At 43.1% G+C, this 14,487-nt stretch overlaps 1 protein-coding gene across 4 annotated transcripts in view; it reads right to left on the reverse strand.

The window, feature by feature from the left end:
• Ptprt (protein tyrosine phosphatase receptor type T) overlaps positions 1-14,487 on the reverse strand; it is a 1,029,624-nt gene that overhangs the window by 521,730 nt on the left and 493,407 nt on the right. The gene's annotated exons all lie outside the window — the stretch shown is intronic.

Below are 14,487 nucleotides of genomic sequence, written 5' to 3' on the forward strand. Positions count from 1 at the left end.
TCCTCTTGCCCCAGCCTCCTGAGTCACTGGGATTACAGGTGTGCAACATTACACCCGGCTTCTGAGGCACATCCTTATTATTCATAAAGTAGAGATTTAAAGATATCAACTTTGCTAAGTTGCATGTCAGAGAGAGAGAGAATATGAAAGAGATACAGAGAACAAATAAGAATGAACAAGGATAGAAATGTGACATAAAAGGTAAAATGTACCCAGCAATTTCTGACACTTAAAACATGCTGGCTTTTCCCCCCAAATTATTTATTATTAGCATTGCATTTTTGCACTCATTCTTTCTAGGAAATTGAATCTGGTAGTGAAGCCAGAATGAAAGGACAGGTAGTCAGAATGGAGGCCAATTTGGTTCTGGGACATTGGAGAGGGATGGAAATGTTTGTACCTTCAGAGCCCTTCCTCCACCCTTATTAAGAAAACCTGCCCCAGCTCCAGCCTGTTGCTAAGGTAACCTGTACCAGGGATTGCCCCTCTACAGAAGGTTATAAAAGTTGTTAATTACACCCCCTTCCTTCCCAGATCACTCCACCTTAGCCCTTTAGCCCATATGGTTCTCATCCTTTGGCCATCCCACTGAGCATCCTCTGGGCCTAGTCATGTGCATACAGAATAGGAAGGAGAGAGAGAGGGAGAGAGCAGGAGAACAAGGGGAGCCTGAGATATATAAAGGCAGAACACCCTCCCTTCTTGGAATACCAGGATATCAGCTATGGGCCCCTTCTCCCTCCTTGGAGAAGTCTATGCTACCCCTTTTTAAATAAACCCTGCTTTATATGCTTGCCTCAGTGTGCTTCTCTAACCTTATACTTCAACATGTGAGGGTGCAGGTCTTGTCACCCACAACTGCAGTATCTGTAGCAGGAGTAGGACAGCCTCATTTCCCCCGTTGGCTCTTCTCCTCGGCTCCTCCCACCCTCTTCTTTCCTCTCCAGGTACAGCTGAGGCCACAGCCCCACCTCAGGATGTCAGAGCCCCAGGAAGAAACCCAAGTGAAGTATGGGTCAGTGCGTTATCACCGCGGGCGCACAGAGAAGCAGTCAGCGGTGGCGCAGGATCAACTGACACAATGCAGGAGGGGAGCCCACGGGGAAATGAGGTGGGCGGTGAGGAAGAACTGTGCCATCCTGAAGCCTGTCAATTTATTGTCCCTGTTTCTGTCTTATTCACTACATAATCCATTCTGATTCTGATGCTCAGTTCTGACTTTCTTGGTGCTAAACGCTGTCAGACTTCATCCAACAGCATGAGTCTGACAATTGAGCCTTTATGCTCCCCATGACCAGATTTTCTAAGTCAACTTCCAGACTTTTTCACAACGATCTAGAGATAATTAATTTTATGTATTTCAGAGGCCTCCTCTTGTTTAAGAAAAAAAGTTACGAAAGGTTGGAGCTGTCTTGGAACTTATGCGCCACATGGTTGCCACAATAAGTGACTCAGACAGGTTTTATTCCTATTTTTTGGACGATCCTCCCACTCTCCAAGCTAGGGTGGGAAGCTCTGCCCTGCGTTCCCTGTGAACTTGCACGCATCCTCCTCCTCATACTACTCTGCACCTGGTCTAAGGACACGTTGGGCTCAGGACATGTGTTCCATTTGATGGAGCCTCTCAAAAACATGCTCAACAGGAGAGAAGGGGAACTGTTGGACAGTTCTCTAGGACAGTGCTAAGTGCAGTACAGAGCCAAGGGACCTCCACTTGTCCCTATGGACCTGATCACTTTTCCAAATCCTACTCTGCTCCTCTTGCCATAACCAGCCCCAGCCTGGCCCCTTCCTTCTCAAGACTCCACAAGGTCAGAGTGAGGGACCAGTGTCCACATATTTGCAGGGTGTGTGCAGAAGCAGGGGGTCCTCTGGGAGTAGCCACAGGTGGAATCGGTATCTCTGTGCATCAGGGCAAAGACTTGACTTTCTGTAATAGCCCAGGACCTGGGAAGCTTGGCGGGCCTGACATGACCACTTCTGCCTGTCACTTCCTGAGTCCTTCATCCAGCAGTGAATGTGAAGAAATACCCAAGTCCCTGGACCAAAATCTCACCTCTTTGCCTTTTAGAATGTGAGTATGGATGAGGATTCCCCAGATGGCGACCACATGTATTTATTCACATACATCCCAAGTTATGCAAGATTGTGCAGAATTATCACCCTGGGCCAATGCCGGCTCCTGCAAGTGCTTATGAATTCAGCATCTCTTTCATCTTCTTTTGTCTTCATGGAGAACATACTGTCTGATGACCAGGCACATCTCTGAGATTCTAGAAGAGTGAGCTTTAAATTTTTCACATATTTTCACTTTCCTTCAGGCTCAGACTCTCCTAAAGCTATAGATCCATGCAATCACACTGTTTAATCATGTGCTTATCGTAAAAAACGGCACACCCATGGACAGGCAGACTCGGCTTTTTCACTTGAGTTGACCACAGGTTTCTGAACCAAGATACTGTGGTAAGGCCAAGAGGGTCTTTTTACCCACATTTGAGTTTCTATCTGCTCAGACTTCAACACAATAATTACATGCCCTGTTTTTTGGAAGATCAACAAAAATAATTCCATGCCCTATTTTTGGAAGAAAGCTCCAATTTTCAGGCCTACTTTTTGAGTATCGTGGGTTAGTCTTTTTGCTTGTTTTCTGTCTTTTGTCCTTTTTTTTAAAAAAAAAGAATTATTTAATGTCTTTGCTAACATGTTAGTGGCAAGCTTGGAAAATCTGTTTTAGAACAAAAATAAAAACGCAGAAGCTCTGGTGTGAGCCTTTTTGATTTATTTCCAAGGACTGTTAGCAACTGCGGGTGGATACCTTTGTCATTGGCTCAGATATCGTGAGGGCCTGTCTTTCCTTGGATTTGGGTACACTGTCATGGGTGAGGTTTCATCCATTCTGACTGCCTGAGGGGCCTCTCAGAGACCATGTCAGTCATTTGAGAAAATAAACCCAGTGACCCTGTGGTGTAGAGACCATCACAGCCCCCAGTCACCTGGATAGCGCAAGACTCCTGGGGGGATGGGAGGGAGACAGCTGGGGATGCACCAGGGACAGCGGACAGGCAACTCGGGGCCCTTCGTGGCTGGGATTCTAATAATCTTCCTAGACACAAGGAGGATAGTTCTGAAGAGGACGAGCTGGGGAAGGTGGGATGGCTTGACTCTCACTCACTCCGACTGGGTGAGAAAGGGGACAGTCAGGAAGGCACTCACCACCTGTCTGTTATGGTGGCACCCTGTCTCCACAGCTCACCTGTACAGCACTGATGCTCCGTTCAACACGGCGAGACACGAGTTACCTACGCATTTAGCTCCGTTCAGTCCATTAGCCCTACGTCCAGGAAGAACTTGCTTTCAGAAATGGGCAAATTATTGTTAAATACATTTAATTTTAATATGATGGTTGTCTCCCTCCTTTGTTTTTTCCCTTTCTCCACCCTTCTCATATCTCCACCCATCCGAGGAATATGAACCTTCTACTTTGTGCCAGGTTTTGTTCTAAGCAGCACACACACACACACACACACACACACACACACAGCACACTCATTAAATTTTAACTATGCCTTGGAATCAACCCTTAATATTCATTATTCATATTATATAAAGTTTAGAGAGGTTGTATATCTTGCTCAAGAATCAGCAAATCATAACCCACAGGCCAAATTCAACATATTTTTAATAAATAAATAAGTTTAGTTGGATACACCATGCTCATTTGTTGACTTATGCTACAATTTCACCAGAGTTGAGTAGATCCTTTGTAGTCCATGAAGCTTAAAATATTTGCTCTTTGACCCTTAAACACCCAGTTTGACCACCAGTCTTGCCAGTAATGCTTTGTAAAAAAAAAAGTAGCAGACTCAATAATTCAAATCCAGATTTATCTGTCTCCAAAAAAGTTTTAAAAATCATGTTCTGCAATGCCATGTCACATCATAGAGATATTTGAGCTCTGTCTTCATCATTCCTCAACACCTAGGGGTGTTGTCACATCATTCCCCAACACCAGGTTCATGGTCAGAGCTGCAGAACTGACACATATTACTTAGTAAGCAGCCAACCACTGTGGAGGATCCTCTTCATTAGTAAGAGAAGCCAGTGGGGACTTTTTTTTTTCTTGGTGAAATAATTATAGAGACGAGTATTGATGTATGTTTTGACTTTGCTGCAAAAGTAGTTCTGTCTTCTCCAGTTTAAGTAATTACATTTGTTTCTAAATAGAGCAAATGGAACTATAGTTGTCAAGGAATGCATAGATCAGATGACTGTGCTTATGGTGTGCTCGATAGATGAGAAGTTAAAGCAATTATGACACTCTGCAGAGAGACACTGCACAATATCTTCAGCATAGACAGGTAGGTGAGTCTGTTGTGCACCTTGTGACCCAGGAGAAAACAGGGGGGGGGTGATGTGGCAGAATGAAAGTGGAATGTTCCACAAAGTGTTATCTATCTTCAAATACTTTTGTTATCGCAATACCTTAACAACTGCATATCGTAAGGTGTTTTCTAATGTCACCTGCCATGAGGGATGTGTTCTGGGTGTTCCTCCAGCACTTGTAGTGCTCAATTTTTTAAATCAAACAAGCTCCTTCACAAAGCCAGTGACAACTTAAGATAGACACCTTGGCCCTAAAGAACAGGGAGAGACTAGAACGCAGAACTGAGCAATAGTGATAAGGGGACTGCCTAGCTAATGGCCAAGTGTTCAAAGCACATGGGAAACAGTCATGGCTGAACATTTGCACTACTGGAAATAAAATATATTCTTGGCATTGGGTTCCCCAGCTCATACAGAGCCCCACTGCTTCCCCCTGACCAGCTGCTCCCCAAAGATGTCCACATCCTAAGCACCAGGATTGTGACTATGTTATTTTACTGGCAAATGATACTCTTTATATATGTTTAAGTGCAAGATCTTGAGATGAGAAGGGTATCCTGATTACCTGGGTGATCTCAATGTCATCACAAGGGTCCTTATCATTGAAAGAGGCTAGAGTCAGAGAAAGATTGGAAGAGGGAGGAAGGGACTGTGTACCAAGGAATGCAGGTGGCCTCCAGAAGCTGGAAAAGATGAGAGAATGGATTCTCTCCATGAACCTTTAGAAGGAATACAAGCAGGCAACACAATAAAACCTAGGTCAGACTTTTAACCTCCAAGAAGGTCAAAAGGTAATAAGTTTGCAACTGTTAGGGGAAGGGCTAGGGCCCTCAGCCCCACATAACACACTCCACCTGAAACCCTACCTGTGAGGGGAAACAGCCTTCTTGCAATCAAAGGGAAGAAGCTAGACCACATAAGGAAATTCAAGACTATAAAGGGAGAAGTCCCCAAACTTGGGAATGCACAATAGCCCAAGGGACTGACCTAAGCTAACATGTGGCTAGTTAACATACTGTTCGCATTTTTATTTGGTACCACTTTGCATTTTCTGTGGGGCAGGGGAGAAACTTAACACATGGACAGACGAATTTCAACTGTCAATTAAGATGGCCTTCAACCCCAGATCTACTCAGGGGAGAAGAGAGAGAACTTGCACAGCCCAATATAAGCAAGCTTTACTACTTCACAGCTTGGCTCACTCTGCTCTTCCAAAGTGTTACTTCTGCTTTCAATAAACCTCTGCCTTGCCTGCCAACCTCTTGTGTCTCGCTCAGGTTTTTGCTCAGGATGCCCAGAACCTGGACCTGCGACCCCTACTCTTGCACTGGTAACACAACTATAAGACAATCCATTTGAATGCTTTTAAGATGCTGAATTTATGGAAATTTGTTACAGCAGCTTTAAGAAACTCACACAATAGTCATGACTATTGATGGCAAGAGCCACACACCACCGTCCATGGATGGCACAGTCAGAATTATGTATGACTTCAGATCCCCATTAGGCAACTGAATGAGTTTCAGATCATCAATGCTAATAATTCATTCACCAATTCTCAGCTCTAGTTTAGATTGATTCAGAGTGTGAAGGCAACTCAGTCCATATTAAAATTTCTTCATTTTCAACACTTAATTCGGTCAATGCATTTTTATTTAAAATTTTACATTATTTCTCCACAAATCTTAATACTTGAGTATGTGCACACAGGGTAAGAAATAGAATACACTGGGCAGGTGTCATGAAAGCAAAAGGTATTATAAATTGGAAGTGGCACTTGGCAAGTTGGCCTAAGTGAGTTCACAATGACCGTCACAACATGGTGTATGTAGCTACTGTCAAAGGGGCGTTGCTCATGGAGGAGCTCAGGGTTGGTCCCGGGAACTATGGAAACAGTCATGCAGAACTGACATCACAGATGGCCTCTGCTACCTGGGTGAGGTTAACTTGTCCCCAAGGTCTTCTTATCTTAGACATGATGGAGTGATGAGACCGTCACCCAAGAAACCATTACAGAAAAAAAAAACCCCACCTCACTCTCAACCAATAAAACTGTGCCAGTCACAAACCCTCAGCCAGAGGACTCCACTCACAACATCCCTGTATCAGTGTCGAAAAGGGGTCAAGATTCATAACACGAGGAAACGGAAGGAGAATTCCAACTCTCTGGTACAGAGTCTGCTGTCAACAACAGGAGGAAGCCTGATACTGGTGCCAGAGGAGGGAGGAGAAAGAAAACTTCTACCTCCTGCCAGGAAACACACTGGGACTCTGTGGAGCCTCCCTGTTTCTTTCTTTTCTTTTCTCTCTTTCTTTTTCTCTTTTTTCTTCTTGGTTATTAGAGTATTGTAACTATACATTGTATTTTGGTTCATTTTGACAAAATCATACATGCCAGGAACTTGATTTCAATCCCTCCTCCCTCCACTTTTCCTCCCCTCCTCCCTCCTCCTCTTCTCCCTCCTCCTCTGAACTTTATTTCTTCTACATGGACAAAAAGGTGACATTCCCTTTAGTGTAGTTATATATGTATATAAAATTCATTCCCTGTTTCTTTCCCCTCCTCCCTCCCTCCCTCTGTTCTCCTTCTACTCCACCCACCCTCCCTGTATCTACGGTGTCCTATAACCCTCTTCCCAGGCTTCTGTCCTTTATTCTGCTGTGGCCTCCACATATGAGAGTAAACTGTTGATTTTCTGACTCTGGATTATTTCATTCAGCATGACTTTCTCCATTCTCAACCATTTCCTGGCAAATGCCATTATTTCACTCTTCTTTATGGCGGAGAAGACTCCATGGTGTGCATATATACGACATTTTCTCGATCCCTTCATCTATTCAGGGGCATCTGGGTTGATTCCATAATTTTGCTATTGCAAATTCTGCTGTCGTCAACATTCCAGCGGCTGTATCACTATGGTATGCTGATTTTAGTTCTTTTGGCTAAATACTGGGTAGTAGAATAGTTAAGTCATACAATGGTTCCATTTTAGTTTTTTGAGGAATCTCCATACTGCAAAAGGTCATTTTTCTGAAAGCAAATCTCCACGTTAATTTCAGAGCTATATAGAATTAATTAGCAATGTTCCTGGAGGTTTGAATTGAGATAATCATTGACAAGAAACAAAGCGATCTACAAATGAAAATGCTCGCTTCCGCCACACATATTGTCTTGCGTTGGGTTCCACAGGAAGCAGACTCAAGAGTTTAGCACGCAGGGTGTGTATTAAGCGGTTCCCTTGGGGTTCATTAGTAGGATTGCGGCAGAAGGAGAAGTCAAGCTGTGCTAAAGGCCTGGCAAAGCTTCAGCCAATCTTGCTCTCCTGTTGCAATGGCCCACCTGAGTTGTCCTGTTATAGGCTGAAATGTCAAGCATGCTACTCCCTGCTTCAATGAGTCAGAGTATCAGCTGTGTGGTTTTCTCCTCAGGAAGAGGCCTGATTTGGGGCAAGGAAGCTCTCTGAAGTTGAGGAGGCTTATGCAGTAAAGGGTTAAGTCAGTGGGTCTGAGGCACTCAAACTCTGTATATTCCAGAGAAACACTGCCCTCAACCATTTCCAGGGACAGAACCTATCAGCCCTTGGGATATCTAGCCTGATACGGATGCCTGGACATACCGAGGTCCTGGGGCATGCTGGATGGTCGATACAATTGTCATGTATGGCAGATGAATGTTGGAGTCACTAGGCTGTGCTACATCATTTGGATCCCTGGAGGCAGAAAGGATGGAGACTGAGTAGCTGAGGTCAGTTCTACACACTCCGTGCCCACATGACTGACCTCTAATAAGACCCTGGACACCAGGCTCAGGTGAGCTTCCCCGGTTGGCATTTCTCCCTGCACACTATCACACACTCTTTCTGGGAGAATGAAGCAGTCCTAAGACTCCACTGAGGACTTCAGATCGCTCACACTGGGCTTCCCCTCTACCCTACCCTGTGCCTGTTGGGCAGATTTTAGCCTGTAATCTTTCACTATATTAAAGTGAAATCATAATATGGCAATTTTCCTAAGTTCTGCGATTCCTTCTAGCAAATCATCAATCTCAAGGAGGGTCTTGGAGACCCCATCCCAGGATTGAACACTGAAAGCTGCCTGCTAACAGGAGTCCCAGCAACCAGGGTAACAAGTTCCTGAGGGTAGGGGGGTGTTCCAAGTGGCACATCAGGTTACCTACCTATGAAAACTGAAAACAAAATGCACAGAAACAGGTAATCTGTTCTGCAAGTGTAAGTGAGGAAATGTCCGATCAAGCTCTGCCTGCTAGAAAAGTATTTTTTGAGAATGAATCCAATACCCATTTCCATCTGCAGTTTGTATGGAAAAATAGTCTTCTTAGTTGAGGGAGGAAATACGTATGGTCTTTAGAGAATCTCAAGCCATCCACTCTAGCTGACCTTGAGCATTCTAGGTCTTTGAAAAGTTTCCCATTTTGAAGGCTACAGGAACTATCTGAAATTGACTCATTGAAAAACCAGGTATTTGCTCTATTAGATTGACACACAGAGTGGAAATAGACCAGCCAATATAGAGCAATCATACATGTATTTTATCCTAGAATTTGATCCAATGCAGATAGGTGTCTTCCAGAGTAAAAATAGCAAACAATCTTGGAAAGACACACAATTTTGCTTAGAGAACGGTGACACAATTTTAAATATATATATAGGAAAGGGCAGTCTTTGCTTAAACTTTAGTCTGGCATTTTGTTGTAAGCTGGGGGGTGGGGAGTGGTTATTTAATACAAGTTGGTGAGTGACCCTGATTATTTCCAGTTCAGTCCTGAGATGAGAAACAAAACTGAAATGGAGAAACAAACGGTGTGACTGGATCCGGCCCACGGACTGGACGCATGAGCAATGAGGAGTCTTGTCAGGCTGGGGTGACTAAGAGCTGGTGTGTCACCCCTTTTCCTCCCTTCCTTTGTCACCAAGACCTTGGAGGTACATTGATCTAGGTGACAGAGCTATACGGCAAAAGCAGCCCAAAGCCCTGGGTTACCGATGCTGGAAGAGAAGCCAGGTAGATCCACACTGGACCCTTATGAGAATGGCAGGAGCATTTATTGTATTATATCTCTGGGATTGGGGTAGGTCCTTTAGCATGGCCTAGGCCCAACTGACAAACAGAGGAAGACACAGGCAAGAAGACTTCATCTACCAGTGGCCAAGACCATGGTCGGAAAATGAAGATGTGGGTTCCTGCGCACCTTGAAAGAGAGGAAAAGCTGTTGTCTTTATTCCTTTCTGTATATTTTAAGTATTATGGCCTAACCGTTGGGATTATTGGAGACCCAAGAGAGAGGTTTGCTTTATATATGACCACACTATAAATTTACAAGCAAATCAACCATCTGCTTTGCAAGTTAATATACAGTACTATTTAACAAAACAATGCAACTTGATTCTTTCATTGTACCATAATTTAATTATGAAAGCCACAGCAAACTCTAAGGTAGGCCTTGAATGAGATGTGGCCTCTCCTTCCAGTTTCCAAGTCAGACTCATTTCCTCCTTTAACTATTAATCTCTGGTCCCAAGAAGGTGCCTGATAACACAGTACATACCAATAATCCAAGAATGATGGAATGCAAAAAGACATGTTCAAATTCAATTTAATCTCAATCTTGCTTATAGTTCAAATTCTTAGAGCTAATTTGAACACCAGGTAGAGACTCCTTTTTCTGTCTTTATCGGTGAAGGCCAGGCAGCCTTTAGATCTGAGATCTTTCATAACAAATTAATTTTAAATATCTATGAATGGCTGTATGAAAAACTTTGGAAAGATACACTTAGAAATATATTGAAAACAGAGATGCATGTGTCTCCAGATGAGAGATAATGACTGCGTAAATAAAATTCGAAATAAACACTTTATAGTGCAGAGAATTTCAATATCAAGAATTACTTTTAAGTTCCATGTCACGGTTAATTTTACTCCTGAAATCTATGAACAAAAGGACAAAATTACAGGAAAAAAATGGATATATTTTAAGCTGAACTTCATGAACAAGAAATTGAAAAAATAATAGGCAGCAATGTGCTGCATTTCAACATTTAAGAGGATTTAATATCCATATTTTCCTCTGATGTGCAATTACGTGAACTTATAATCCTTGAAAAATTGTTATTTCTTTTGTTGCTAGAATTGATTGTAATAGAAATAACAGATATGCTCAGAAATATGCCTAGATGATTATAGTTGAACAAACATCATGGTAATAATTCTTTATTTTGGAAGTGCTAGGATTGGGGAATTACACATAGAGTTAGTAACTATCAGGGAATCTTGGGTTTATTGTGTTTTGTGTTTTATTTTGCTAAAGACCAGGTAAATATCTAATTTTCATACAATGGGTACTGAATTTTAGGTCTACCTGCTAGAACAAGGTCCAAACAGAACCCCAAACACCTGCTGACCTCCTACCTGTGAGCTTGAGCTCAGCCCCAAGATTTCTGCAAATGGAATATCCACACTGGGTTCTTGAGGACTTGCATACAATGTAGTTGTGCAGAACACATAAGAAGTCACCATTAACTACTAAACTGTGAGGACTCCTTTGGCTTTTAAGGAACGTCCTTGAGTTAATATCTAACATGTCCCTAAAAAATTGGTACTTACGAAATTAGTAGAGGTGAGTGACGATTTCAATAATATGAGGCCACATTAACCCTGCACTTGGCTACTCTTACATAATGCTCAGACGATCCAGAAACTCTGAGGAAGGACTGCTCATCCGGTCCATGTAGAAGCTGCCCAAGCCCTGACATTCCTTCATCATTACAAGGAAGGGTAAAAGTCTCAGGTGGGTAGAGACTCGGTAATATTCAATTGCTGAGGTTCAGTGCCATGAGACAATGGCTGTCAGTCATACACAGGTTGTAAAACCTTTGTACTCCGTTGTGACCTGGTCTTTCTGCTACACTTCAGACAGACAGAAAGAATCATAGGATAGGAACCATTACCCAAGTCAGGGTATACTCGATAAAACTATTGGAAGGAGAGGCAAAACTTTAGTGAGAAGAATAAGGTAATCGATTGGCTCTAAGGATGCACAGGTAGGGTTTTGAGATGGAGAAAAACAATGGGAATTGTGGGAAGGTGAATTAGCTCCAAGCCCACTCCGGCATCTGCAGCTCTGATCTGTGGGGACTTTCTTGGAAAAGAATGGTTAAACCTGCAGGGAAGATCTGACTCTAGAGAGGAAAATGGAGATAGAGCACCTAGCTGTAGCCCAGGTTGCAAACCTGGTATGCAGTGCATCCTGGCGGACGAGTTGACGCTGGATCCAATCTGCAGTTTCTGATTCAGTAGGTTTAGGGTGGGGCCTAAGAACTGGCATTTCTAGCATCTCCTGGGGATGCTGACCGAAGTGCTGGCTAAAGTGTGTTCTTTGAGCAGGTCTAACCTGTGTATTTTACTCATAAGCCAGAATGATCCCTTCTAGATGGCTTGGGCCTTGGCTACCTTTTTTATTCTCATTCTCATTCTCTCTCTCTCTCTCTCTCTCTCTCTCTCTCTCTCTCTCTCTCTCTCTCTCTCTCTCTCCTCCCTCCCTCCCTCTCTCTCTCTCTCTCTCTCTCTCTCTCTCTCTCTCTCTCTCGTTTTTAGTTATTGTTTTGTGGTACTGGGGATTGAACCCAGGGGTGCTCTAACACTGAGCTATATCTCTAGCCCTTTTTATTTTTGAGACAGGATCTTGCTAAGTTGTACAGGCTGGCCTTGAACTTGTGATCTTCCTGCCTGGGCTCCTGGAGTTTCTGGGATTGCAGGTGGGACCCCAGGGCCCCGCTCTGTCACTCTCTGTGTTGGTAGCACGATTCCACACTCATGACCCTTCCTGCTATTCCTTATCCCTGCCACATTCACAACTGCTGTTCCCTCAACCCAGAATGCTCTTCCCACAAGGGGCTTGAGAATTCACTTTATCCCAGTCTCTGTTCAGAGGGAACAGAGACTGGGATAAAGTCTGTTTCATATCCATCCTATTTAAGATCACTCCTTTTTCCCAGCCCCCCCCACACACCCTTTTACCCTTCACTTTCCATTACCCCTTCCCCTGGATTTTCATATCACACTCACCTAAAACCAAAAAAAAGATATTAACTTGCTAATCGTCTGTCTGTGCCTAAGAACAGGGTCTTGCTTGGTTCGTTGCTATACTTCTGATGGACAAGAAAGTATAAGATAATGAGCATTTGTTAAGTGAAAGGGTGGATAGTTGATGGGGTAAATGACGTGAAGAAAGCACAACTGTAAATAAGGCAACCTCTGAAGTTTCATGGTCAATGGGATAAAGGGGTAAGGTTTTAAAACCAAACCTGAGTCTATAAAAGCAATCTATAACTAAGAGTGTTCAGTCCACGGGAGAATCTGTTAGGCAGAAAGAATGTTAAATTTTAGCTACCTACAAGAGGCTGAGTGTGCACAGTTCTTCACAACCCGACATTTAGTGATTACATTGACAGCTTGAAATTGGCTGCAGTGGGAATATTTACACCAGAGGAATTGGCAAGCTGCAAAGAGGGCTTGTTATTATCAGAGAGTCAATTTATCTGATTTTTCCTATAGATGAACCCTTTCCATTGCTCAATTTGATAATGTAGCCTGCAGACTTGTCCAGAGCTGAGACCCGGTCATCATTTAAAGCAGACAAAGTGGGAATTCTTAGCAGAACAGATTGGATTAGACCAGGAGAGCTCACGCAAGTCCTGATTGGGATGTCCATCCAGTGGGGCTGAACATCCAGAGGAGCTGAGCGTTCTGCAGTCCAAACTCCAAACAGGGGAGCACAGAACAGGTGCTTTTCTCTCCTCCTCTACGTGTACTGGCATTCAATTGACCCCGTTCCTGCATCTAGGGATGAAATATATGAGCCAGGCTGGTGTTGTTAAACTCTAATTTAACATAATCCTACCAATGGGTTTTCGGTTACACAAGTCAATGAATTTCTCTCTCTTACTTACAACTAAATGTATCCTGACTATACAATTTTTTCCAAGGCAAGAAATAAAATAGCATATGTCCAAGCATGAGTGCAAATAAATAAAACACGTACTCCAAAACACAGTGGCAGAATTGACTAAGTGCCAGTAAAAATCATTTCTCTACTGGTAACTATATGAATGATCTGTTCTTTGTATAAACACTTTTATTTCAATTTTAGTCATGTTGTCTTTTCAATTAAAAATATCCACAATATATAGGTTGGATTTAAATTTTCTACTCTGTTTATAAATCGCTTTCCCAGACACTAGAAAGATTTCTACAAGAAAGCCACGAATTACCAAGGAATTAAAATGGCAGAGCCCTTTTAAATACCACATATTAAAAGAAAGACCAGGGGGGAAAAATAGTCTCTTATAACAAAGATTGTCACAGCACATTAATTATAAGGTTTCAGATAGACTTTTGCAGCTCAAACATGAAAATTTTAAATTACCTTCCCACTTGATTCTTTTTAGTTATTAATGTCTCCAATAGAAGAACAAGTCGACCTTTAAGTTTGAACCAGTTCAGAAGAATACCCAGATTCACACTTGACCTCTTCTACAAGGAACCTGTTTTCAGTCACAATGTGATTTTATCCGTCTACAGGTGCTCTGTAGCAGGCTGATGGTGGCATTTACATTTTTTAAAACAAGCCAGGAAATAACAGGACAAGGACCAGTGGTAGTCACTCATTTTAACTTTAAGTTAAGGCCTCCGGACTTGCTGTGCTAAAGACCAGAGGATGCCCTTGATTCCCTGGTTCCATGGAAGCCCTGGACTTCCTGTATCTTGCTGTTGACCACCTTTGTGTGCAATCTCTGCTCTCGTCTTCTTCCAGCTCTCTGTGCATCCTCAGAACATTTGTTGGGCCTCTGCTGTAACAAAGAACCTGCGTTGTACTAAGAATTCTGCAGGGGACATACGTGAGTTGTGTGGTCACCTAACACCACCTGTGCATTCCACTAAAAAAGTACCCAGAGCACCTTCCCCAACATCCCCCCCCTAACCCTTTGGGGACACTTGGGGCTTTTCCAAGCTTCCCTACCTCCATCCCTGTCCTTGTTCTACTGCTCCAGGACATTAGCGAATCCAAACCAACCAAGAGACTCCACA

The sequence above is a fragment of the Ictidomys tridecemlineatus genome, chromosome 5, assembly GCF_052094955.1.
Source record: "Ictidomys tridecemlineatus isolate mIctTri1 chromosome 5, mIctTri1.hap1, whole genome shotgun sequence".
Taxonomy (NCBI): domain Eukaryota; kingdom Metazoa; phylum Chordata; class Mammalia; order Rodentia; family Sciuridae; genus Ictidomys; species Ictidomys tridecemlineatus.